The sequence below is a fragment of the Macaca thibetana genome, chromosome 11 (assembly GCF_024542745.1).
Source record: "Macaca thibetana thibetana isolate TM-01 chromosome 11, ASM2454274v1, whole genome shotgun sequence".
In the NCBI taxonomy this organism is placed as follows: domain Eukaryota; kingdom Metazoa; phylum Chordata; class Mammalia; order Primates; family Cercopithecidae; genus Macaca; species Macaca thibetana.
In genome coordinates this window covers 42,286,522-42,314,214 of record NC_065588.1, presented here as the reverse complement: position 1 = coordinate 42,314,214, position 27,693 = coordinate 42,286,522, and positions in this window count along the sequence as shown.

The window sequence follows — 27,693 nt, the reverse complement described above, 5'->3', positions numbered from 1 at the left end:
GCCATAATGTTTTCCATAATGGTTGAACTAGTCTACAATCCCACCAACAGTGTAAAAGTGTTCCTATTTCTCCACATCCTCTCCAGCACCTGTTGTTTCCTGACTTTTTAATGATTGCCATTCTAACTGGTGTGAGATGGTATCTCATTGTGGTTTTGATTTGCATTTCTCTGATGGCCAGTGATGATGAGCATTTTTTCATGTGTCTGTTGGCTGTATGAATGTCTTCTTTTGAGAAGTGTCTGTTCATATCCTTTGCCCACTTTTCGATGAGGTTGTTTGTTTTTTTCTTGTAAATTTGTTTGAGTTCTTTGTAGGTTCTGGATATTAGCCCTTTGTCAGATGAGTAGATTGCAAAAATTTTCTCCCATTCTGTAGGTTGCCTGTTCACTCTGATGGTAGTTTCTTTTGCTGTGCAGAAGCTCTTTAGTTTAATTAGATCCCATTTGTCAATTTTGGCTTTTGTTGCCATTGCTTTTGGTGTTTTAGACATGAATTCCTTGCCCATGCCTATGTCCTGAATGGTATTACCTAGGTTTTCTTCTAGGGTTTTTATGGTATTAGGTCTAACATTTAAGTCTCTAATCCATCTTGAATTAATTTTCGTATAAGGAGTAAGGAAAGGATCCAGTTTCACCTTTCTACTTATGGCTAGCCAATTTTCCCAGCACCATTTATTAACTAGGGAATCCTTTCCCCATTTCTTGTTTCTCTCAGGTTTGTCAAAGATCAGATGGCTGTAGATGTGTGGTATTATTTCTGAGGACTCTGTTCTGTTCCATTGGTCTATATCTCTGTTTTGGTACCAGTACCATGCTGTTTTGGTTACTGTAGCCTTGTAGTATAGTTTGAAGTCAGGTAGTGTGATGCCTCCAGCTTTGTTCTTTTGACTTAGGATTGTCTTGGAGATGTGGGCTCTTTTTTGGTTCCATATGAACTTTAAAGCAGTTTTTTCCAATTCTGTGAAGAAACTCATTGGTAGCTTAATGGGGATGGCATTGAATCTATAAATTACCTTGGGCAGTATGGCCATTTTCACAATATTGATTCTTCCTATCCATGAGCATGGTATGTTCTTCCATTTGTTTGTGTCCTCTTTTATTTCACTGAGCAGTGGTTTGTAGTTCTCCTTGAAGAGGTCCTTTACATCCCTAGTAAGTTGGATTCCTAGGTATTTCATTTTCTTTGAAGGAATTGTGAATGGAAGTTCATTCATGATTTGGCTCTCTGTTTGTCTGTTACTGGTGTATAAGAATGCTTGTGATTTCAAAAATCTCTATGTTTTTTTTTTTTTGGTTTTTTTTTGTTTTTTTTTTTTTTTTTTTTTGAGACGGAGTCTTGCTCTGTCACCCAGGCTGGAGTGCAGTGGCCAGATCTCAGCTCACTGCCAGCTCCGCCTTCCAGGTTTACGCCATTCTCCTGCCTCAGCCTCCCGAGTAGCTGGGACTACAGGCGCCCACCACCTCGCCCGGCTAGTTTTTTTTTTGTATTTTTTAGTAGAGACGGGGTTTCACTGTGTTAGCCAGGATGGTCTCGATCTCCTGACCTCGTGATCCACCCGTCTCGGCCTCCCAAAGTGCTGGGATTACAGGCTTCAGCCACCGCGCCCGGCCTTCTATGATGTTTTATATGAAATTTAGCAGCACAAAATCTAGACTTCTAACACTTTACACACATTAACTAATTTAATCCTTTCATCAATACTATGAAACAAGTGTTATTGTTATCCCAATTATAGAGATTAGGAAAGAGAGAGAGGCTAAGGTTACCATACTAGAAAACAGTAGAGCCAGGAATTGAACCCAAATAGCTTGGCTGCAGAATCTAAGCTCTTATCCAGTTTTTCAACAAGGACAGAAATTAGCCATAGCAATTATATCATCATTGACCCAGCAACCAGTCATGGCTGAGCAGGATGAGCACGGGAGCAGGAGATAATCTCTGCTTCAGAATGGCTATGTCATTCTAAGCAAGTTACTAAATCACTTTGAGTTTCAGTTTACGCCTCTGTAAAATGCAGATTTCTAAGGTCTTTTCGAGTTCAAAAACTCTAATCTAATTGACGACAATTTTGATAAATGATATTTCTCTGTTAGCACGTTTATTCCATTTCCAAGTTACATTATCTCAACTTTGTCAATAGTGAATTATGTCTAAAGTTTATAGAAACAGATACCTCAGCAGGCTTTTTAGCAATATAGATCTGGCATTTATTGTACTTTATTCTTCTATCTTTCCCCCAAAATGTTCCAGTATTCTATTTTAATTCAGTATCTCTCATATCTATTTTTTAAATTGCTATCAAAATAAATGTGAAGATAGCATAGCCTTTTGGAAAATTAAATCTACTTTTCCCAATTAACTTATACACAGCCATTGTAATCCTATTGTCTTTCAGTTAACATTTGAACTTCTAGTTCCAAGTTTTCACTATTTTACAAAGTATACAGAGATCAACTTGAACTCTTTTTGGTGAGAAGTCTCGAATGCAAAGAGACACTGTTACCATTAATTTATTTCAAATTTCCTTCCTGCTATTACCCAATTGTCTCTTAGCCATCACCAGATATTCTAAATAAACTCTATGAATTTATTCAGGAACTCGGGATACTTTGAATCACATAATTTAGATTGAATTTTATAATCTAAAAAGCAGCTTTTAATTTCCTGCTGTAATTATTTACTTCTCTGGGTTTTTATTCCCATTGTTCTTTTTTCTTATATTAAAAGACTTACCTGAAAAGACCTAATGCAACATTTCACACTGCTACTCCATCACCTGCTCTGTTAATAAAGATATTAAGCCTGGAAAGAGCAATTCCACTCAAGCCCCAATTCCAGCTTCATATATTGTTTTTACTATGACCTCTTTATCTATAGACCCTGAGCCAGTTTTCATTGAATTGTTTCATTTAGTGATTGCTCATGTTTAAGTCTCAGCTGAATTATTTAAAATTGCATGAAGAATTGGCAAAGGATTTGATAATGTTCATATATAACTGCCTTCCCACAAACGAATGATTTTATAACTCTATCAAAACTGCAATTGGTTTTGTCAGAAGCAATTTTTTTTTTCATAGGACCCATTGCTTACTCCAAATTACAATTCCTATTGCTTTAGACATTTGCATCTTCTTTGAATGTTTCTGACATTATGTGGTGGTGCTGAAGTTAAACAGTTTTATTGCTGTCCTTCATTTTAAATATGATGTTATACTACTCTATGTACAAGAACAACTGAAAAGACTGAAAGTGGTCTGCAGTGTCTATCTGAATGTTACACACCAAATATTTATCAAATATTCTCGAATGGGCTGGGCATGGTGGCTCACACCTGTAATCCCAGCACTTTGGGAGGCTGAGGCAGGCAGATCACTTGAGGTCAGGAGTTCAAGACCAGTCTTGCCAACATGGTGAAACCCCATCTCTACTAAAAATACAAAAATTAGCCAGGTGTGGTGGCACACGCCTGTAATCCCAGCTACTCAGGAGGCTGAGGCAGGAGAATGGCTTGAACCTAGAAGGCAGAGGTTGTAGTGAGCCAAAATTGCGCCATTACACTCCAGCCTGGTACCGAGCAGGACTCTGCCTCAGAAAATAAAAACAAAAATTATATATATTCTCTAATGGCTACCACTATTTATGTGTTTGGTTTTGCTCTGGAGACAGCACGGAATTTATGCTGAACTTGAGCCACTGACATCTCCAATTACAGTATCTCAGTATAATCTTCCTGTTACTGTCATTTCCTGGTAATAACCTACTAGGTCCCATAATCCACACTGGTATTTTTCCTGGGACATTTGCAGTTGGTTCTTACAATTGTGGGGTATCTTTTGGTTATAATAATTACTGCTGTTGTTACCATTTCCTTGTCATTATAATCATCATCATCAGGCAATGTATCCTAAACTTTTTTATATGCTAGATTTAAAGTGCACATATTACAGAGAAGGCTCATTCCCTGCTCTTGAAAGAAAATGAAATATTTTGGTAGATTTCTCTCGCCACTAATCTTGTTTCACTGATAACTATTAATACCATTTATTATTATGGGCCATATGCCATTTTACTCAGTTTACAAGCATTATTTTATTTAATCTTCAAAGCAGAAAATTTTCTCTGCACTTAACAGACAATCAGTTGAAATCCAGTGAGGGTAGGTAATTTCCTCAAGGCCACACAGCAGCGCATTGATGAAGCCACCCTTTAATTCTTACGGGTAAGGGACATGTAGGGAGAGAAGGACTTCTGACCACAAGAGAGACAAGGGGAGTTGGAGTTCATATCATGTTTATACAATGCTTAGAGTATGAGGCAAATTGGAAGCTCAAGGAGGCGAGAGAAAGGAAAATCTCCTTTGTAGACTGAAGGGGAGAGAGCAGGGAAGGACAAAGAAGGAGTAACATTGTTATAAAGGTCATTAGTTCATTTTTTTTTTTTTTTTTTTTGAGACGGAGTCTCACGCTGTTGCCCAGGCTGGAGTGCAGTGGCGCGATCTCGGCTCACTGCAAGCTCCGCCTCCCGGGTTCACGCCATTCTCCTGCCTCAGCCTCCTGAGTAGCTGGGACTACAGGCGCCCGCCACCGCGCCCGGCTAATTTTTTGTATTTTTAGTAGAGACGGGGTTTCACTGTGGTCTCGATCTCCTGACCTTGTGATCCGCCCGCCTCGGCCTCCCAAAGTGCTGGGATTACAGGCTTGAGCCACCGCGCCCGGCCTCATTAGTTCATTAATGTAAAAATCCCTCTTGGTGTTATTTAATACTTTCACCTTGATTCAAAATTCATCTGATTTTAATGCACCAATTATACTGAACGGGCTGAGCTTAATATAATACAATTATAAAACACATTTATTCTATGTCACCACTCCTCAGTGAACTTACTCCATCAAACAGACCATTCCTTGCCCTTAGGTGAAATCTTGGACAAGTCTCACCGTTCTTTAGATAACTTGTAGATAACATATAAATTGTATTTTTGTTTTGACATTTAGAGACCCAATCCAGAGTGATAATGAGAACTCCAAACTCCATCTTACTTAGTTTTTTCCTTCTGCAGGCTTGGGTCTGCTCTAGTCATGAAAGTCTGCAATAGGTCATAGAGACGTAGTCAACTTCTCTCTAGTTTGCTCACTTTCTTGCTTCAGGGCTAGGTCTGTAGAAAAGGAACTTGGTATTGTCTACTGGTAGTATCGCGATCTAGATGTTCCAAGCTGACTCTTCAATGTTGTGGGTTTCTCAGAGACACCCACAGTGGAAATGTCCCACTGTTGATCCCTTGATATCAGTTGGCTGCTTTCCACCCTTCCCTCAGTCCTGGGCTCCAATGGATTACCACTGAGATGGGGGCCATCATCCCTCCCACGCATCCTTTAGGACTAGTGTTTTTCTCAAACAGCTGAAAAATTATACAGTGTATTCCTGTTCATTAGTGGTTTCCCTTATTATTTTAACATTCATATTTTTAAGATCAGCTCTAACAACGTCTAGCATGAGTCAGAATCTGTATCCACTAAACAATCTAAGAATCATAACAAAGTTTTACTGCCCTCTGCACTCAGCCAAGTCTCCCACTCATCACCCATGTTGACTTAAATTTTCTTGGATTTTCATTACTGATTGTAATTAACTTTTTACAATTTATGCAAGTTTCCAGGGTACAAGACCAATTTTTTTTTTTTTTTTTTTTTTTTTTTTTTTTTTTTTTTTTTTTTTTTTGAGACAGAGTCTCTCTGTCACCAGGCTGGAGTGCAGTGGCATGATCTCCGCTCACTGCAACGTCTGCCTCCTGGGTTCAAGCGATTCTCCTGACTCAGCCTCCCGAGTAGCTGGGATTACAGATGCGTGCCACCACACCCAGCTAATTTTCGTATTTTTAGTAGAGATGGGGTTTCGCCATGTTGGCCGGGATGGTCTCGATCTTCTGACCTTGTGATCCGCCCATCTCAGCCTCCCAGAGTTCTGGGATTACAGGCATGAACCACCGCACTCAGCCCAAGACTAATTTTATAATTTTGTTTTCCTAAACAAATGACCATCTACCTCTGGATTCCACATACTTTCTTTTTTTTTTTTTTTATTTTTTATTTTTTATTTATTTATTTATTTATTTATTTTTTTTTTTGAGACAGAGTCTCGCTCTGTCGCCCAGGCTGGAGTGCAGTGGCCAGATCTCAGCTCACTGCAAGCTCCGCCTCCCGGGTTCCCGCCATTCTCCTGCCTCAGCCTCCCGAGTAGCTGGGACTACAGGCGCCCGCCACCTCGCCCGGCTAATTTTTTGTATTTTTAGTAGAGACGGGGTTTCGCCGTGTTAGCCAGGATGGTCTCGATCTCCTGACCTTGTGATCCGCCCGTCTCGGCCTCCCAAAGTCCTGGGATTACAGGCTTGAGCCACCGCGCCCGGCCACTTTCTTTACTTTGAAGAATTCCTAAAAGCAGATCGGGGTGGTTATCACTGGGAGAAGCAGAGAGCACACTGGGCAAGACCTTTGTGGCTAAGCTCGCTGCTCTTCACTGCGGGCTGAGAAGGAGCATTTTTTTTTTTTTTTTTTTTTAACCTTCCTTTGTTTTCTGACCTGCTGTCATCTGAACATGGTCTTGGCTACTGTTCAAGCCCCTACACCTTACCCCGCTTCTTATTCTTTATTTTACTCTCCAGCACTTCCTGTTATTTATTTAATGATTTTAATGTAGGATTCATGAAGGTGGGGAGTTTATTTGCGTGTTTCACTGCAACCATAAAGCAATTCTCACCCCTAGCCCGGATCCATGAGTTACCCGCCTCAGTCATTGCCCTTAGATAAAGTAAGAAATTACTTGGTCCATTGTGCCTTAAGGCTCTGGATACTTTGCGATTCTGCTTGTCCCCCTCCACATGGTCAGGCAGAGCAGTGTCCTTATGGTCTATTGCCACCCTGTCTACTGCTTTCACTTCTTGGCTGCTGGTAATTCTCCAGGCGGTTGGAGCAGACGGTGCCGTTTTGGGCTCCCCAATCTCGGGCTGTCGCACCCTCTAGTGGTCATTTATAGCCATGCAACTTCAGCACCGAGTTCCGGGCCTTTGCCTCCTGGCTTCCTTTCGTCCCTCAAAGGCCTCATTGGTAACAATTCAACTGCAGGAGAAAAGATAAAATTGAAAAGGCGAACTCAGCACACTCTCTTCCCATCACTTCCAACATTGTCCCTTCCCCTGCTAGCACTCCTGAAGAAATTCTCAGGCAACTTGGAGACGCGCCGATCTTCCTGATTTAGAAGTGCTTGTATCTGGTTTTCAGGCAAGGCACAGAGGGCTGTCTTCTAGGTCTGGAAATTAGGGAGGAAACTGAAGGTGAACAGTGCCTCCCTTTAGCAATGGACAAACAGAAAACCACTCTGGCTCCATAGAAGCATTAAGCTGCAGATTCAGAGTCCCTACCAAATGACACGACTACCAACACTATCTGAAGACTTGCCAGGTAATGTGTGTGTCAGTGGCCTTTATCTACAGCTGAGGTGCCTCACCTAATACTAAAAGGAGACTATTTAGCTGTGAGGCTTTAGTTCCCAGAAGGACTCCAGTGGGACTGACTGGGAGGAGGATGTCATGCACATTGTTAATAGCTTGGACTTGCCTTTTCTCCAAAGGGCCCTATCTCCTCCTTGCCCAGTGCTCCAGCCACAGGGAATGGTATTCCACCTTCTCCTGGCCATGTGGTTAGTTGGGGGACCTTCTTCTAAGTAGGTAATTAGAGACTCAGATGCTGGGCAGATCTTCACCTCACATGACAAAGGATGCCATCATGGGGAGAGGAGGGCCTGCTCTTGCCACCCTGTGGCAAGTCGGGGCAAGTCAAGAGCAAGTCAAGAGCAAGTCAAAAGCTCATGACCAGCAATCTCCTAGAACAGAGAATGGCAAAGTGTGGACTGTGGGTCAAACCCGTCCTGCCTCCCGTTTTTGTATGGTCCATGAGCTAAGACTGCTATTTACAATTTTAAGTCATTGAAGAAAATCAAAAGAAGAATACAATTTCATGATGCACAAAAATTATACGAAATTTAAATGTCCAAGTCCATAAATAAGGTTTTACTGGGACACAGCCACACTCATTTGTTTATACACTGTCTACAGATGCTTCAGTATCACAGCAGCAGAACTGAATAGCTGCAGCGGAGACCATAGGACCTACAAAACCCAAAAGATTTTCTCTCTGGCCCTTGATAGAAAAAATTTGCTAACCTTTTCCCTATAAGATGTGATGTGTGCCCTTGAATTCATCACAGACCTCGAGGGGACCTGATTGGGTGAGGTAAAGAATACGTTCTGGAGCCTCATACAGAATGAGTTTATATTGTGAAGGCCCTGACTGAAGATTTTGGATTTAATCCATGAGTTCTTGAGGAGCCTTCAAAGTTGGTGCCAAGATAAAAGCAGCATATTCTAGAGACTACATGGCATCAATGGGTGGGAGGAACTGAATGCGAGGAGAATTCTGAGGTAGGAATACCAGTGGTGAGGCGTAAGCATTGAGAGCTTAAAGAGTGTCCGGGAAGAGGAAGAACTGGTTAGTGGTGGAATGCTGGGACAATGGCAGAGGGGAGCAGACAGGCTGTGATCAAAGAAGCATGCTGAAGCCATACGCAGAATGTAGTCGTAAGACACAAAGAGCCTGTGTCTGTGAGACATTGGAACACTTCCAAGGGTAATGAGACTTTGCCAGCTGGCATCACTCATAACCCAGAGGATCCTGCAGGTAGATTTACTTTTGCTTTCCACCAGCATCTTTAAATATACAATTTAGCACCTGACAGATTATGGACAGGGAGCAAAGAGTAGTAGTTTGAGATTGATGGGCATCATTATGCAAAATCATAGATAGAAATGGCTGGGGAGCTCTCTAATTCAATAAGTCTCTTCCTAATCCCCCGGAAGTAATAATACTTCTGTCCAGACACCTCTGGGCTCCTTGCCATACTTTTCCATTGGATTAACATTTACTGGTATGATCAGAGTTATTAAAGGGAGAAAGTCATCATAATTTTCCAAAGACAATAAGGCTCCATAAGTGTTCCTATAAAATTATGTCAGAAGATAATTATATTATTTCAGCTTTGAGAAGTTCTATGAGCAAATATGTTCACTGCAGGAAAGGGGAAACCCTTGAAGCTTTTGTTTTTTAAGAAAGTACATTGCAAAATGAAAATAACTTCATGATACTACTTGAAGTTGATATGGGGTAGTATTTCCACTACTCAGAGCTCATTCTCAGTTTGTAAACGTCTTAGCAATTATGAGGTCCAAATTAAACTTTGAGTTTAAGACTTCAGCGAAGTGAACCTCAATGGAAACTATAATTGATTTTTATCTTTCACATTTTTGTTTTAGCATAGAGAGATATTCCACAAGAGTGGTCTGGCCAGGAGTGGTGGCTCACACCTGTAATCCCAGCGTTTTGGGAGGCCAAGGTGGAAGGACCACTTGAGGCCAGGAGCTCAAGATCAAGGGTGGTTTAACAGCAGCTTAGATCTTTGTAACAGACATAGAAGGGATTTTTTAATGACAATTCATTGTTATAAAATAGTTGTATGGCATAAATTTGGGATAAGTTCCTAAGATTTTTGTATGTTTTTCTCTTAACACCCTCAAATTTCTCACACAACAATTAGCTCATTAACATCCTTCTATAGAACTTACTCTCCTAAAATTTTTTTTAATAATGTTATATTAGAGTATATAAAACACGACTTTCTGAGATTTTTAGCCATAAAAACACAACAACGCCCATAGCATATCCAATGCTATACTAAGAGCAATGACCAGGATGTGATTAAGACTTTCAGAACACCTAAACTCCATCAGATGTAAAAGGCTGCAAATGGCTTTTAAAATCATTATTTTCAGAGGAAATTCTTAACATGAAAACTTAAACAGTTTAACTGTATGAACAGAAATAACACACTGAAAAAAGTAAAGAGAGAGAAATTTAAAAATAGGAAAGATATATGAATACAAGTTTAAAATAGAGAAGACTGGGCCACTCTTCTTGTTCTTTCTGTCTTTGCCTCTCCCTGCATTAAATTATTCAAATAAATTCTCCTTCCCCACAAGAAGCTGTCAATGAAGTTCTTGGTTTCTGGCTCCAATTTCCAATTGCTTTTCTGGCTATTGCTTAAAACGCAATATTGTCTTTGGGAAAAAAAGCAGTCAGATAAAGTAAATAAATGATAATTGCCAAGATAATCTATGGGAATTTGGGAGTTCTTAGAAGAGCATTTTATCCAGGCTATTATTTCAAAACAATGTAACACACCTAAACAGAACAAATAAATAATAGCAGAAGTGTTAAGTGTTCAAACTTTGGGATCAGAGGGTTTTATTCTGAATTCTGCCACTTCCTAGTTCACTTGAACGAATGAGTTAACCTCTCCAAGCCACAGACTCATAATTTATAACATAGGAATAATATTATAATGAATTAAATTGTATTCACATGTCACATGTAAGTAAACAAATATATTAATATTAATGCTGCCTTACAGGATTGTTTAGAGGACTAACTGAAGTACAATAATGTTTAACATGGCATTTTGCACATAATAAGCAAACAGTCAATATAAATTATTATTAGATTTATGCTTCTAACAACATCATCTTCTGAAGTGTAACAATGGAGCAACTGGCTACTTTTGCACGATAACAAGGTTTTGTCTCCAATTTTAATAATAAACACTACAATTTTCAAGTATCAGTTCTGTACCTGGTGCTCTATATACTGCATCTCATTTAATTCTCAAAGGACTCCACTGTATTAGTCTGTTCTCACACTGCTATGAAGAAATACCTGAGACTGGGTAATTTATAAAGGAAACAAGTATAATTAACTCACAGTTCCACATTGCTGGGGAGGCCTCAGGAAACTTACAGTCACGATAGAAAGAAAAGGAGAAGCAAGGACCTTTTTCACAGGGTGGCAGGACAGAGTGAGAGGGGAAGCAAGGGAAATGCCAGATGCTTATAAATCCATCAGATCTCATGAGACTCATGCACTGTCACGAGAACAGCATGGGGGAAACCTCCCCCATGATCCAATTACCTCCACCTGGTCCCACCCTTGATACATGGGGATTATGGGGATTATGGGGATTACAATTCAAGGTTAGATTTTGGGTGGAGACACAGCCAAACAATCTCATCCACTGAATAAGTATTATCATTCTCACTGTATAAATTAGAACCCTGAACTCTAAGAAGTTAAATAACTTTCTCAGAGTTTCACAGGTTGATACTATAAAAACTGGAATTCAATTCAGATAGCTCTGATTTCTATTTTTTTTTTTTTTTTATTTTTTTTGAGACGGAGTCTCGCTCTGTCGCCCAGGCTGGAGTGCAGTGGCGCTATCTCGGCTCACTGCAAGCTCCGCCTCCCGGGTTTACGCCATTCTCCTGCCTCAGCCTCCCGAGTAGCTGGGACTACAGGCGCCCGCCACCTTGCCCGGCTAATTTTTTTTGTATTTTTAGTAGAGACGGGGTTTCATTGTGTTAGCCAGGATGGTCTCGATCTCCTGACCTCGTGATCCGCCCGTCTCGGCCTCCCAAAGTGCTGGGATTACAGGCTTGAGCCACCGCGCCCGGCCTGATAGCTCTGATTTCATAGTCCATGTTATAGGACAAAGATAGCAAGTAGATTTTTATGCAAATTTCAAATTGGGAACACAAAAAAAATCCATCAAAGGTCATGTCAAAAGGATTTAGGATAGCATTTGAGAGGGCTCATACTGGCCAAAAATGACAATCTCAGCATCAGAAACAATAATGGCTACCATAGTTTAAACACATAAAATGTATTTAAAATCCAGAGTTTATTTTAATTCTCTTATTTTTTAAAAATTCACTTGACATTTTTTGGAAGCTACTATGGCACCAGCTCATTATTCTGAAAACTTGTGAATAAAGGGGAAAAATAAGCATTTATTTTGCTTTTTCAGTCTGAGTGAATGCAATATCCATTTCCCATGCAAATGTCCAGGCAAAAGCATTCCAGGCAAGTGAATATGCCTGGCATAGTCAAGAAACAGCAGCGGGGCCACGTGTGGACCCTCAGAAGAAAAGGAGAGAGTATTGTGAGATAACATCAGAAGGCAAATCGGGGTGGGAGTTAGTGTAGATCCTTCTGGGCCATTATAAGAGTTTTTGGCTTTTACTTTGAGGGTAATAGGGAGCTATTGCAGGGTTTTGAATATAAAAATGACACAATTCAACTTTTGAGTTAATGGGGTCACTCTACTGTGCTGAGTCTAGGCTGGGGGGGTGGGAAATGTGAAAGCAGAGAGCTCAGTTAGGAGGTTTAATATAGTTTGGATGTTGTCCCCACCCAAATCTCATGTCGAAATGTCATCCACAATGTTAGAGGTAGGGCCTCTTAGGAGATGACTCAATTATAAGGGTGGATTTCCCCCTTGGTGCTGTCATTGTGATTGAGAACATTGTCAATGTTCTCTCTATTAAATTAATGGTGCTGGGATAGCTGGCTAGGTATACTTAGAAGAATGAAACTGGACCCCTACCTTTCACCATTCACCAATATTAACTCAAGATGGATTAAAGATTTAAATGTAGGACCGCAGCCTGTAAGAATCCTAGAAGAAAACCTAGGAAACACCATTCTGGACATAGAACTTGGGAAAGAATTTATGACTAAGTCCTCAAAAACAATTGCAAAAAAATCCCCAAAATTGACAAGTGGACCTAATTAAACTAAAGAGAGAGCTTCTTCACAGCAAAAGAAACTACCAAAAATTAAACAGACCACCTATAGAATGGGAGAAAATATTCACAAACTATGTATCTGACAAAGTTCTATATTCAGAATCTATAAGGACTTTATACAGTTGAACAAACAGAAAACAAATAACCCCATTGAACAATGGGTAAAAGTCATGAACAGACATTTCTCAAAAGAAGACATACAACAAACACATGGAAAATGGGGCACATCACTAATCATCAGAGAAATGCAAATCAAAACCCAAACCACTCAGAATGGCTATTATTAAAAAAGTCAAAAACAACAGATGGTAGCAAGACTGTGGAGAAAAGGGAATGCTTATATACTGCTGGTGGGGATGTAAATTAATTCAGTCGGTGTTGAAAGTCGTTTGGAAATATCTCAATGAATTTAAAACAGAACTACCATTTGACCCAGTAATCCCATCACTGAATATATAACCAAAAGAAAATAAATCTTTTTACCAAAATGACACACACACTTATATGCTCATTGCAGCACTATTCACAAGAGCAAAGACATGAAATTGACCTAGGTGCCCATCAATGGTGTATTGGATAAAGAAAATGTGATAAATATACACTATGGAATACTATGCAGCCATAAAGAAGAATGAAATCTTATCCTTTGCAGCAACATGGATGCAGCTGGAGGCCATTATGCTAAGCAAATTAATGGAAGAACAGAAAACCAAATACCACATGTTCTCACTTATGAGTGGAAGCTAAACATTAGGTACTCACAGACATGAAGATGGCAAAAATAGACACTGGGAACTACTAGAGGGTGGTGCTGTCATTGTGAGTGACCTCTCTTGAGATCTTGTCATTTAAAAGCGTGTAGCATCTTCCCCCCTCATTTGCTGCTCCTGCTTTTGCCATGTGAAGTGCCTGCTCCCATTTTGCCTTCCGCCCTGGGTAAAAGCTCCCTGAGGCCTCCCCAGAAGCAGATGTTTCCATGCTTCCTGTACAGCCTGCAGAACCGTGAGTCAATTAAACCTCCATAAGGCTTTTTATGACCCCGATAAGAGCAGCTTTAGTGGCATGGTGAAGGTGAAAGGCTGATGAGAGAGGGTTCAAGAGTGAAGGAGAGGAGGGAAACTTCTGTTTGATTTGGTTTGGTTGTTTGTTTTTATGATTGGAGAAATAATATCATGCTTATATTAGAAACATGAGAAACATACAGAAGAGAGAGAAAGAAATTATCAGTGTGGGAGAGGGAGAGAGGAAAGTTGCCAGAGTGATGTCATTGGGTAGGCAATAGTGGTTGGGAAAGGTTGGCTCTTGGTTTTTGACATGCCTTCCTCACTAAGTTTCATCATTTCTGGTTTTTCATTTAAAGCTGGAGACATGTGAGTCTTCCTTTCACTTGAACACTTAGAGATGCCATCGTAGTGATATTAATTGGCCTAATTTCAATAGTGTGTCTCAGGTAATAGAGAGGTGTGAGAAGAAGGAGAGAGATGAGGGAACAGCGGGTCAGTGGAGCAGTCAGAACCCCCACAATATTCATCACTTAATTTCCTTTTTATATAGGCATGGTTGCAACATGTCAAAATAATTACAATAGTGATATCAAAGATTACTAATCACAGATTACCGTAATATATATAATAATAATGAAAAAGTTGAAAATGTTGCAAGAATTACCACAATGTGACACAGAGACACAAAGTGAGCACATGCTGTTGGTAAATGGCACCAATAGACTTGCTCAATGCAGGGTTACCACAAACTTTCACTGCGCAAAAAAAATATATATATATTTTAATATATATATGTATTTATATATATATATAAAATAACTACAAAGTGCAATAAGATGAAATGCAATAAAATGAGGTATCCCTGTATAATTTGCAATATTTGGGTTATACTTACACTAAGAAATGATTCATTGTTTTTCTGAAATGCAAATTTGGCTATGGGTTTTATATTTTTATTTGCTGCACACTGCAATCCTAAGTAAAAGAGGTAGCAGATCTGCTCCTACTCATCCCTTGCCTTCTTACCCTACTGAACTCCCATTACCTCACCTATATTATTCTGCAAATATAAGTAATTGTCAGAAAGGCAGGTAGGCCACAGGAGGAAGTGAAAGAGGGAGAGAGAGAGAGAAGGCAGAGAGAGAGAGAGAGAGAGGAGAGGGAGGAGAGTGGGAAAAGAAGAGAGGAAGGAAATCAGAGGGAAGGAAAAGAAAAAGACCCAAGGTGAGAAATGATACGACAACTATGAGGAACTGAAAGAAATCTAGTATGGCTAGACTGGAGTGATCAAGGGAAGAGTGGTAGGAGATATGGCCAGAGAGAAAGCAAAGGAGAACTGACCAGCTATACCCAGAAGTCACATAGATGCCATCATGCACATGTCTAAGGTCACAGTTGCTTCCTGTTTGTGTCTTGTAAATTATTGCTAATAAAGTCTACCACAGCTGCTGAGAGCAGAGCTCCCAGAGCACTCACCACTATGGAGCCTCTTCTGGGCACTATCACAGGTGAGCTACTAATGCCTAGGTCCACAAAGAGACAGCTGGAAGATCTCATCTGCCCGCATCACCCATGAATGTATCCTTATGTGGTAAGCAAACTCAATAGCTTTCTTAAATAAAAACTGTTTTGTTTTAGAAGAGTTTCAGACTTACAGAACAGTTGCAAAAATAGCACAGAGTTTCCACGTGCCCCCTACAGAGCTTCCCCTTTTGTTAACATCTTACATTTGTATGATACATTTGTCACAACTAATGAACCAATATTGATACATTATTATTAATGAAAGTCCATACTTCATCCTGATTCCCTTAGTTTTTACCTAATGTCCTTTTTAATTCCAGGATATAATATTTCATTCATTCATTTATTCATTCATCCATCCATCCATTCATTCATTCATTCATTTATTTTAGAGACAGGGGCCTCACCATGTTGCCCAGGCTGGTCTCAAACTCCTGGCCTCAAGCGATCCTCCCAGCCTTCCTAGGCACTGGGATTATAGGAATGAGCCACTATGCCCAGCACCATCCCACATTTAGTCATCGTGTTTCCTTAGTTTCCTCTAAACAGTGACAGTTTCTCAAACTTTTGTTTCTTTTGAACAACCTTCACAGTTTGAGGAGGACCAATGAGGTATTTTGTAGAATGTCTCTTGGGGTTTTTCTCATGACTGGACAAGGATTCATGAGTTTGGGGGAGAAAGACCATGAAAGTAAAGTACCATTCTCATTACACCATATCAAGGGTATATACTTATGAACATGATTTGTATCACTGTTGGTGTTGACCTTAACTACCTCTCTGAGGTAATGTTTGTTAAGTTCCCCATTGTGAGGTTACTCGCTTTTCCCCTTTTTCATACTGTATTTCTGTAAAGGAAGTAACTACGCACAGGCCAGACATGGCCTGTAGTCCCAGCACTTTGGGAGGCCAAGACGGGTGGATCACCTGAGGTCATGAGTTCGAGACCACCCTGGACAACATGGTGAAACCCTGTCTGTACGAAAAATACAAAATTTAGCTGGCATGGTTAATCCCAGCTACTCAGGAGACTGAAGCAGGATAATTGCTTGAATCCGGAAGGTGGAGGTTAAAATGAGCCAAGATCGCATCACTGCAGTCCAGCCTGGGTGACAGAGTGAGATTCCATCTCAAAAAAAGAAAAAAACAAAGGAAGTAACTATGCACAGCCCACACTTCAGAGATGGAAAGTTATGCTTGCCTCCTTGATGGCAGAGTATTTACATAAATTATTTGCAACGAACCTGCACAAAAAAAATTTGTATATTCTCCCTCATTTTATTCAATCATTTCTTTATAATGATATGACCTCATAGATATCTATTTTATAGTTTGAGTTAGAATCCAATACTATGTTATTTCATTACACATATTGTTCCAGTTTGGTCATTGGGAGCTCTTTCAGTTGGCCCCAGTGTCCCTTTGATATCCCCCATTGTGTGGTTTTTATTTCAATAAGCACTTCCTTGCCTTCTGGCACTACGGGATGCTACAGGATCATCCTAAATATTCCCAGATCCAGCTCTAGAATAATCTATTTCACTAAGGAGCTGGTTCCTTCATAGGAGAACAGTATTAGAAGCCAAGATCTGGGTACTGGGGGTGTTAATTGCTACTGGGGTGTAATTGCTTCTGGGCCCTCTTAGCTGACAGAGCAAGGGAAAATATGTGTGTATACTAACCCGCTTAAGCACACATATTTATAAATAGTTCCTTATATATCAATCTGTATGGATGTTAAGCTAAATATGAGTTTATACAGATAATCCTTGACCACATGGATCATTTCAGCCTTTGTCTCCCTGCTGTCTGTAACCTTCCACTCCAACAATCAGAAATCTGGTTCCCATCCATCATTCATTTACATAATTCCAGTATACATTTATAGTGACTTCAGAATTGTTAACTCAGACCGGCATGAGAAATTACTTTACCAACTAGAGTGTGATGCTCAGGTAACAGTTCCTTTGCTGTTAGTCTTAGTCTCCACTCATTCCAAAGCGAGGTTAGTATCTCCTCCTTCCCCAGTCCCTAAAATATAGTTTACTTTTTTCTCACAGCCTGCATTCTATTCTAAGATCCCAACCACACAAATTATTTTATTTGCTAAACTAAGGTTCACTGTTTATGCTGTAAAGTTCTATGAGTTGGTTTTAACCTATACATAATGTCATGTATTCACTATTATAATGCCATATACAATTATCACCACATTAAAAATTCCCCTGTCTTTCACCAATTCAGCCCTCCCCTCTCCAAAAACTTTTGGCAACCACTGATCTGTTAACCATCTCTGTAAGTTTCCAAAATGTCATACAGATTGAATTATACGGTGTGTTGCCTCTTTCAGACTAACTTTTCTTTTTCTTAGCAACATGAATTTAAAATTTACCCATTTTGTGGGGGTTGATAGCTCATTCCTTTTTACATTTTACGGATATACAGTTTGTCTATGCACTCCCCTATTCAATGACATATTAATTACTTCCAGTTTTTGACAATTATGGATAAACATGCTATAAACATTTGCAGGTTTTTGTGTGAACATAGTTTTCAGATCAGTTTGGTAAATACCTAGGAGCAAGATAGATGAATCACGAGGAAAGACTATGCTTAGCTTTGTAAGAAACTGCCCAATTTTCTTCCCAAGTGGCTGCATTATTTTGCATTCCTACCAGCAATGAATGAGAGTTCCTGTTGCTCTGCATCCTTGCCAGCGGTTAGTATTGTCATTTTTAAAAATTTAGCTATTCTAGTAAGTGCATAGTGGTATCTCATTTCTTTTAATTTGCAATGATAAATGATGTTGAGCATCTTTCCATATACAGATGGTCCCCAACTTAGGATGGTTTACCTTATAATTTTCAATAGTGGGAAAAATGACACACATTCACTGAAAACTGTACTTGGAGTTCCCATACAGCCATTCTGTTTTTCACGTTCAGTACAGTATTAAACAAATTCCATGAAATATTCAACACTTCATTATAAAATAGATGTTGTGTTAGATAATTTTTCCCAATTGTAGGCTAATGTAGATGTTGTCAGCAGATTTAAGGTAGGCTGGGCTAAGCTATGATGTTCAATAGGTTAGGTATATTAAGTGCATTTTTTTTACCCACAGTATTTTCAACAACAGATTTATCAAGAGGTAACCCCATTGTAAGTTTAGGGCATATGTATTGATTTGTCATCTATATATCTCCTTTGGTGAGGTGTTTGTTCAGATATTTTGCTAATTTTTCTACTGAGGTAAAATTCACATAACATAAAATTAACTGTTTTAACCATTTAAAGTGTAGAATTTAGTGGTTTTAAGTGCATTTGTAATGTACAGTCATCACGAATGTCTAACTCCAGAACATTTTTATCACCCACAAAAGAGACAGCATACTCATTAATGAGTTACTCCCTAGTCTGTCTTCCCCCCAGCCCCTGGCAACCATTAATCTGTGCTCTGTCTCTATTTTGAATATTTACTATAAATGGAATCATACAATATGTGTCTTTCGCACCTGGCTTTTTTTTCACTTAGCACGTTTTCAAGGTTCAACCATGTCACAGCATGGATCAATAATTCATCAGCTGATGAATGGATAAAAATTATAGCATATTCATACAATGTGATACTTTTCAGCCACAAAAAGGCAATGAATTACTGGGTTGTTTCTACTTTTTTGGCTATTACAAATAATGCTGCTATGAATATTTGTGTATGTCTTTGTATGAATATATGTTTTCAATTTTTAGGGTATATATCTAGGAGTGGAAATGCTGAGTAATATGGGAATTCTATGTTTAACTTTTTGAAGAACTGCTAAATTGTTTTCCTCACTAACTGTACCATTGTACACTCCCACCAGGAATGTATGAGGGTTTCAATTTCCCTAGACCTTTGCCCACACTTACTTTTTTCTGTTTTTGTTTTTATATAGCCATCCTAGAGTGTATGAATTGGTATATCATTATATTTTGATTTGCATTTTTCCAATAATCAATGCCATTAAGTATCTTTTCATGTGCATATTGGCGATTCATATATCTTTGGAGAAATGTCTCTTCAGATCCTTTGCCCATTTTTTAATAAAGATGTCTTTTTGTTGAGTTCTAAGATTTATTTATATATTATATATACTAGACCCTTATCAGATATGATTTGCAAATATTTTCTTCCATTCTATGAGTTGTCTTTTTATTTTATTGATAATGCACAGAACTTTTTAATTTTGATAAAGTTCAATTTATCTAATTTTTTTGTTTTGTTGCTTGTGACTTGGTGTCATGTCTAAGAATTCATTGCCAAATCCAAGGTAATGAAGATTTACTCCTAGATTTTCTTCTGAAAGTCTTATAGCATTAACTTTTACACAGATCTTGGATCAATTTTGAGTTCATTTTTGTACAGGGTGTGAGGATCCACTTTTTTGCATATGGATATACAGTTGTCCAAGCATCATTTGTTGGAATGACTATTCTTTCCCTCATTGAATGATCTTGGCACCCTTGTCAAAAATCGACTGACCATAGTTGTATAGGTTTATTTCTGGATTCATAATTCTAGTCCATTGGTCTCTGTTTATCCTTATGCCAGTACCTGTAGCTTTACGCTAAGTTTGAAATGCTTAGTCCTCTACTTGTTCTTTTTCAATATTGTTTCAGCTACTCAGGGTCCCTTGCAATTCCATATGAATTTCAGGATCAGCTTGCTTTCTTTTGCAATAAAAGGCAGATTCTAGAGGTATTGTATCCAATGTGCAGATTACTTTGGAAAGTGTGGTGATTTTAACAATATGAAGTTTTTTGATCCAACACATAGAAGGCATTTAATTTATTTAATGTCGTTCAGCAATACTTTATAGTTCTCAGTGTACAAGTTGCACCTCCTTGGCTAAATTTATTCCAACGTATTTTGTTCTTTTTGATGCTATTGTAAATGAACTGTTTTCTTAATTTCAATTCAGATTTGTCACTGCTAAGGTATAGAAATAAGATTGGTTTGGGTGTGTTGATTTTGTATCATACAATGTTTTTGTGTATTCTCTAGAAGATCCTGGATTTTCATGTGATCATGTTATCTGCAAATACAGATAGTTTACTACTCCCTTTCCAAGTGTGGATACCATTTATTTCTTTTTCTTGCCCAGTTGCTCCAGCTAGAATTTCAAGTACAATGTGGTGAAAGCAGGCATCCTTGTCATAATCCTGATCTTAGAAGAAAAGCTTTCAGTCATTCACCATTAAGTATGATGGTATCTTAGGGTTTTTTCATGGTCGTCCCATATAAGGTTAAGGAAGTCTCCCCTTCTATTTCTAGTTTATTGAGTGTTTTTATTATGAAAGGATGTTGGATTTTGTCAAATACGTTTACTTCATCAACTGAAATAATCATGTGGGTTTTTTCCTTGATTATCTTAATGTTAGGTATTACCTCAATTGATTTTTGTATGTTGAGCCACCTCTGCATTCCAGGGCGGGGGCAGGAGGGGACGAATTTCACTTGGTCATGGTGTATAACTTTTGTAATATGTTACTGGAATTGGTATGCTAACATTTTGTTGAGGATTTTTGCATCTATATTCATAAGAGATATTGATCAATAGTTTTATTTTGTTGTGATGTCATTTATGGGCTTTCATAGCAGAGTAATATTGGCCTCATAAAATGAGTTAGAGAGTATTCTCTCTCCTCTTCTATTTTTTGGAAGAATTTGAGAAAATTGGTATTAATTATTCTGTAAACATTTGGTAGAATTCACCAACAAAGCCATCTGGACGTGGGCTTTTCTTTCCAGGAAATTTTTAGATTACTAATTCAAGATCTATACTTTTACAAGTCTATTTAGATATGCTACTTCTTTTCAATCAGTTTTGGTACTTTGGGCATTTCTAGGAATTTATCCATATCACCAAGGTTATCTAATTTGTTAACTAAAATTGTTTCTAATATTCCCTTATAATGTCCCCACTTTTATTTCTAATTTTGATAATTTGAGTCCTCTCTTTTTCTTTGTAGTTAGTCCAGCTAGAACTTTAACAAGTATGTTGATTTTTTTTGAGACAGAGTCTTGCTGTTGTCAGCCCGGGTTGGAGTGCAACGGCACAATCTCGGCTCACTGCAACCTCCGCCTCACGGATTCCAGCAATTCTCCTGCCTCAGCCTCCTGAGTAGCTGAGATGATAGGCACCTGCCACCACGCCTGGCTAATTTTTGTATTTTTTAGTAGAGATGGGGTTTCACCATGTTGGCCAGGCTGGTCTCGAACTCCTGACCTCAAGTGATCCACCCACCTCAGCCTCTCAAAGTGCTGGGATTACAGGTGTGAGCCACCACGCCTGGCCAATTTGTTGACTTTTAAAGATTCAACTTTTGGTTTTGTTGATTCTATTGTTTTTCTATTCATTATTTTGTTTATCCCCACTCTAATCTCTGTAATTTCTTTCCTCTGCTTGCTTTGGGTTTAGCTTGCTCTTTTATTGTAGTTCCTTAAAATAGTATGTTAGGTTATTGATTTCTTTCCTACTTTTAAACTGTACATATTTATGCAACATTTTTCCTTCTTAGCACTGCTTGCACTGCATCCTATAAATGTAAGCATGTTGTATTTTCATTTTAATTTGTTTCACGATATTTTCTGATTTCCCTTGTGATTTCTTCTTTGACTATTGGTTAAGTGTGTTGTTTAATTTCCACAAATTTGTGAAATATCTAGGTTTCTAGCTTTATTTCATTCTGGTGAGAGAAGAAGCTCTGTATGCTTTTTCACACTTTTAATTTATTGAAAAAAAAATTTTTATATAACATGTGGCCAATCCTGTAGAATGTCTTATGTGCACTTGATAACAGTGTGCATGGTCTTGTTAGATGCAGTGGTCTGTATGTCTCTGAGGTCTAATTGTTTCACATTGTAGCTTAATTCTTTATTTCTTGATCTTCTGTCTATATGTTCTAAACATTACTGAAAGTGGGGTGGTAACATTTCCAAATATTATTATTGACTTATGTATTTCTCCCTTTGACTCTACCTTGTTTTGCTTCATATATTTTGGGGTTCTGTTGTTAGGTGTATATATGTTTTAAATTGTTACATCTTCTTGATGGGTTGACTCATTTATTAATATATAATGCCCTTGGTCTATTTGGTCTGATACTAGTATACCCACAACTGTTCTCTTTTGGTTATTATTTGCATAGTGTATTTTTTCTACTCTTTCACTTTCAACCTATTTGTGTTTTTACACCTAAAGAGTCACAGATAGCATGTAGTTGGATCATTTTTAAAATTCATCCTGCCAATCTCTAACTTTTAACTGGAGATTTCAATTCCTTAACATTTAACATAATTAATGATAAGTGAGGAGTTACTCTGCCATTTCATTTTGGTATTTATTTTCTATGTGTCTTACATCTTTTTATTCCTCAATTCCTCTGTTACTGCCACTTTTGTGTTTCTTATTTCTTTTTAAATTTTTATTTTTAACTGACAATAATTATATATATTTATAGAGTACAATGTGATGTTATGATACATGTATACATTGCGGAATGATTAAATCAGGCTAATTAACATATTCATCATGTCTCACACTTATTACTTTATAGTGTGGTGAGAACATTTAAAATCTACAATCTTAGCAATTTTGAAATATTCAATACATTATTATTTACTATAGTCACCATGATGTGCAACAGATCACTAGAAATTATTTCTTCTGTCTATTTGAACTTTATCCCCTTTAACTGACATCTCCTCATTCCTTGGGAGTTTTTATTTTTTATTTTTAACTTCTATTTTAGATTCAGTGGGTACATGTGTAGGTTTGTTATCTAGGTATATTGTGTGATGCTGAAGTTTGGGGTACAATTGATCCCATCACCTGGGTACTGAGCAGAGTATCCAATAGTTGGTCTTTCAATGCTTGTTCCCTCCCTCACACCACCCTCTAGTAGTTCCCAGTGTCTATTTTTGCCATCTTCATGTCTGTGAGTACCTAATGTTTAGCTTCCACTCATAAGTGAGAACATGTGGTATTTGGTTTTCTGTTCTTCCATTAATTTGCTTAGCATAATGGCCTCCAGCTGCATCCATGTTGCTGCAAAGGATAAGATTTCATTCTTCTTTATGGCTGCATAGTATTCCATAGTGTATATTTATCACATTTTCTTTATCCAATACACCATTGATGGGCACCTAGGTCAATTTCATGTCTTTGCTCTTGTGAATAGTGCTGCAATGAGCATATAAGTGTGTGTGTCATTTTGGTAAAAAGATTTATTTTCTTTTGGTTATATATTCAGTGATGGGATTACTGGGTCAAATGGTAGTTCTGTTTTAAATTCATTGAGATATTTCCAAACGACTTTCAACACCGACTGAATTAATTTACATCCCCACCAGCAGTATATAAGCATTCCCTTTTCTCCACAGTCTTGCTACCATCTGTTGTTTTTGACTTTTTTAATAATAGCCATTCTGAGTGGTTTGGGTTTTGATTTGCATTTCTCTGATGATTAGTGATGTGCCCCATTTTCCATGTGTTTGTTGTATGTCTTCTTTTGAGAAATGTCTGTTCATGACTTTTACCCATTGTTCAATGGGGTTATTTGTTTTCTGTTTGTTCAACTGTATAAAGTCCTTATAGATTCTGAATATAGAACTTTGTCAGATACATAGTTTGTGAATATTTTCTCCCATTCTATAGGTGGTCTGTTTAATTTTTGGTAGTTTCTTTTGCTGTGAAGAAGCTCTCTCTTTAGTTTAATTAGGTCCACTTGTCAATTTTGGGGATTTTTTTGCAATTGTTTTTGAGGACTTAGTCATAAATTCTTTCCCAAGTTCTATGTCCAGAATGGTGTTTCCTAGGTTTTCTTCTAGGATTCTTACAGGCTGCGGTCCTACATTTAAATCTTTAATCCATCTTGAGTTAATATTGGTGAATGGTGAAAGGTAGGGGTCCAGTTTTCATTCTTCTAAGTATACCTAGCCAGCTATCCCAGCACCATTAATTTAATAGAGAGAACATTCCCGTTACTTTTTGTCAACTTTGTCAAGGATTAGATGGCTGTCAGTGTGTGGCTTTATTTCTGGGTCTACCATTCTGTTCCACTGGCCTATGTGTGTATTTTTGTACTAGTACTATACTGCTTTGATTACCATAATCTTATAGTATAAAGTAGAGTAATGTGATGCCTCTGACTTTGTTCTTTTTGCTTAGGATTGCTTTGGCTATTCAGGTCCTTTTTTGGTTCCATATAAAATTTCTGGTTCTGTGAAAAATGACATTGGTAGTTTGATAGGAATAGCATTGAGGCCTTGTGCGGGGACTCACACCTGTAATCCTAGCACTTTGGGAAGCTGAGATAGGCGGATCACCTGAGGTCAGGAGTTTGAGACCAGACTGGCCAACATGGTGAAACCCCGTCTCTACTAAAAATACAGAAATTAGCCAGGTGTGGTGGCATGTACCTGTGATCCCAGCTACTTGGGAGGCTGAAGCAGGAGATTCATTTGAACTTAGGCGGGTGGAGGTTGCAATGAGCCAAGATCACGCCACTGCACTCCAGTCTGGGTGACAGAGCAAGACTTCATCTCAAAAAAAAAAAAAAAAAAAAAAAAAATTAAATTAAAAAATAAAAATAAAAGGAAAAGGAATAGCATTGACTCTGTAGATTGCTTTGGGTTTTATGGCCATTATAATGACATTAATTCTTTCAATCCATGAACATGGAAAGGTTTTTCCATTTGTTTGTGACTTCTATGATTTTCTTTTTCTTTTTTTTTTTTTGAGATGAGTCTCGCTCTGTCACCCAGGCTGGAGTGCAGTGGCGCAACCTCGGCTTACTGCAAGCTCTGCCTCCCAGGTTCGCGGCATTCTCCTGTCTCAGCCTCCCAAGTAGCTGGGACTACAGGCGCCTGCCACCACGCCTGGCTAATTTTTTTGTATTTTTTAGTAGAGACGGGGTTTCACCATGCTAGCCAGGATGGTCTCAATCTCTCCTGACCTCGTGATCCACCCACCTCAGCCTCCCAAAATGCTGGGATTACAGGCATGAGCCATCGCGCCCAGCCTGTGTCATCTATGATTTCTTTTACTGGTGTTTTGTAGTTCTTCTTGTAGAAATCTTTCACCTCCTTGGTTAAATGTGTTCTGAGGTATTTTATTTTTTGTGTGGCTACTGTAAATGGAATTGAATCATTGATTTGGTGCTCAGACTGATCATCATTGGTATATAGAAATGATACTGATTGTTGTACATTGATTTTTGTATCCTCAAATCTTGTTAAAATTGTTTATCAGTTATAGTAGCCTTTCGCAGAGTTTTCTAAACATACAATCATATCACCAATAAAGAGAGATAATTTGACTTCTTTTCCATTTGGATGCCTTTTATTTCCTTCTCTTGACTAATTGGTCTGACTAGCTCTTCCAGTATTATGTTGAGTAGGAGTGGTAACAGTGAGCATCTTTGTCTTATTCTAGTTCTCAAGGGGAGTGCTTCCAGTTTTTGACTGCTCAGTATGATGTTGGCTGCGGGTTTTTCATTAATAGCTCTTATTATTATGAGGTATTTTCCTTCACGCCTAGTGTCTTGAGGGTCATTCTCATGAAGGAATGTAGGATGTTACCAAAAGCTATTTCCATGTCTACTGTGATGATTATACGGTTTTTAATTTTATGTGGTGAATCACATTTATTGATTTGCATATGTTAGAACCAACCTTGAATCCTGGGAATGAAACCTACTTGATCATGGTAAATTAACTTTTTGTCATGTTGTTAAATTCAGTTTGCTAGTATTTTGTTGCAGATTTTTGCATCTGTGTTTATCAGGGATATTTGCCTGTAGTTTTCTTTTTTTGTTGTGTCTTTGCCAGGTTTTAGCATCAGGGTGATGCTGGATTCATAGAATAAGTTAGAGAGGAGTCTGTCCTCCCCCATTTTTTAGAATAGTTACAGTAGAATTGGTACCAGCTCTTCTTTGTACATTTGGTATAATTCTTTGGTACAATTTGACTGTGAATCCATCTGGTCTGGGGCTTATTTTGGTTGGTAGGTTTTTTATTACTGATTCCGTTTGGGAACTTGATATTGGTAGGTTCAGTGTTTCAATTTCTTCCTGATTCCATCTTGGGAGATTGTATCTTTCTAGAAATTTATACATTTCCTCTAGATTTTCCAGTTTGTGTGTGTAGAAGTGTTCTGAAGATCTTTTATATTCCTGTGGGATTCGTTGTAATGTCAGCTTTGTCATTTCTGGTTGTGCTTATTTGGATCACCTCTCTTTTTTCTTTGTTAATCTAACTAATGTTCTATTAATCTTGTTTATTCTTTAAAAAAAAACTTTTAAAAAAAATTCTTTGTATGAATGTTTGTCTCTCAATTTCATTCAGTTTTGCTTGATTGTAGTTATTTATTTTCTTTTGCTAGCTTTGGGGTTAGTTTTTTCTTGCTTTTTTAGTTTCTCTAGCTATGATGTTGATCATTAATTTGAGATATTTCTAACATTTTGAGATAGGTATTTAATTCTATAAACTTTCCTCTTAACACTGCTTTTACTGCATCCCAGAGATTTTTGGTACGTTGTGTCTGTTTTTATTAATTTCAAAGAAATTTTAAATTTCTGCTTTGGTTTTGTTGTTTTATAAAAAGTCATTCAGGAGGAAGTTATTTAATTTCCATGTAATTGTGTGTGTGTTTTGTTTTTGTTTTTGTTTTTTGTTTGTTTGTTTTGAGATTGAAGTCTTGCTCTGTCACCAAGCCAGAGTGCCGTGGCGCAATCTCGGCTCACTGCAACCTCTGCCTTCTGGGTTCAAGTGATTCTCCTGCCTCAGCCTCCCAAGTAGCTGAGACTACAAGCACGTGCCACCATGCCCCGCTAATTTTTGTATTTTTAGTAGAGATCGGGTTTCACCATGTTGGCCAGGATGGTCTCGACCTCTTGACCTCATGATCCACCTGCCTTGGCCTCCCAAAGTGCTGGGATTATAGGCAAATTGTGTGGTTTTGAGAGATCTTCTTGGTATTGATTTCTATTTTTATTCCACCGTGATCCAAGAGTATGATTGTTATGATTTTGAGTCTTGTGAATTTATTGAAACTTGCTTTATGGCTGAACAAGTGGTCAATCTTGGAGTATGTTTCATGTGTATATGAGAAGAATATATATTCTGTGTTTGATGAGCAGAGTATTCTGTGAATGTCTATTAGGTCCAATTGGTCAAGTGTCGAGTTTACGTCCAGAATTTGCTACTTTTCTGTCTTGATGATCTGTCTAACACTGCCAGTGGTGTTTTGAAGTCCCCTGTTATTATTATGTGGCTCTTTTGGTCTTTCTGTAAGTCCAGAAGTACTTGTTTTATAAATATGGGTGCTCCAATGTTGGGTGCATAGATACTTAGAATAGGTAAATCTTCTTGTTGAA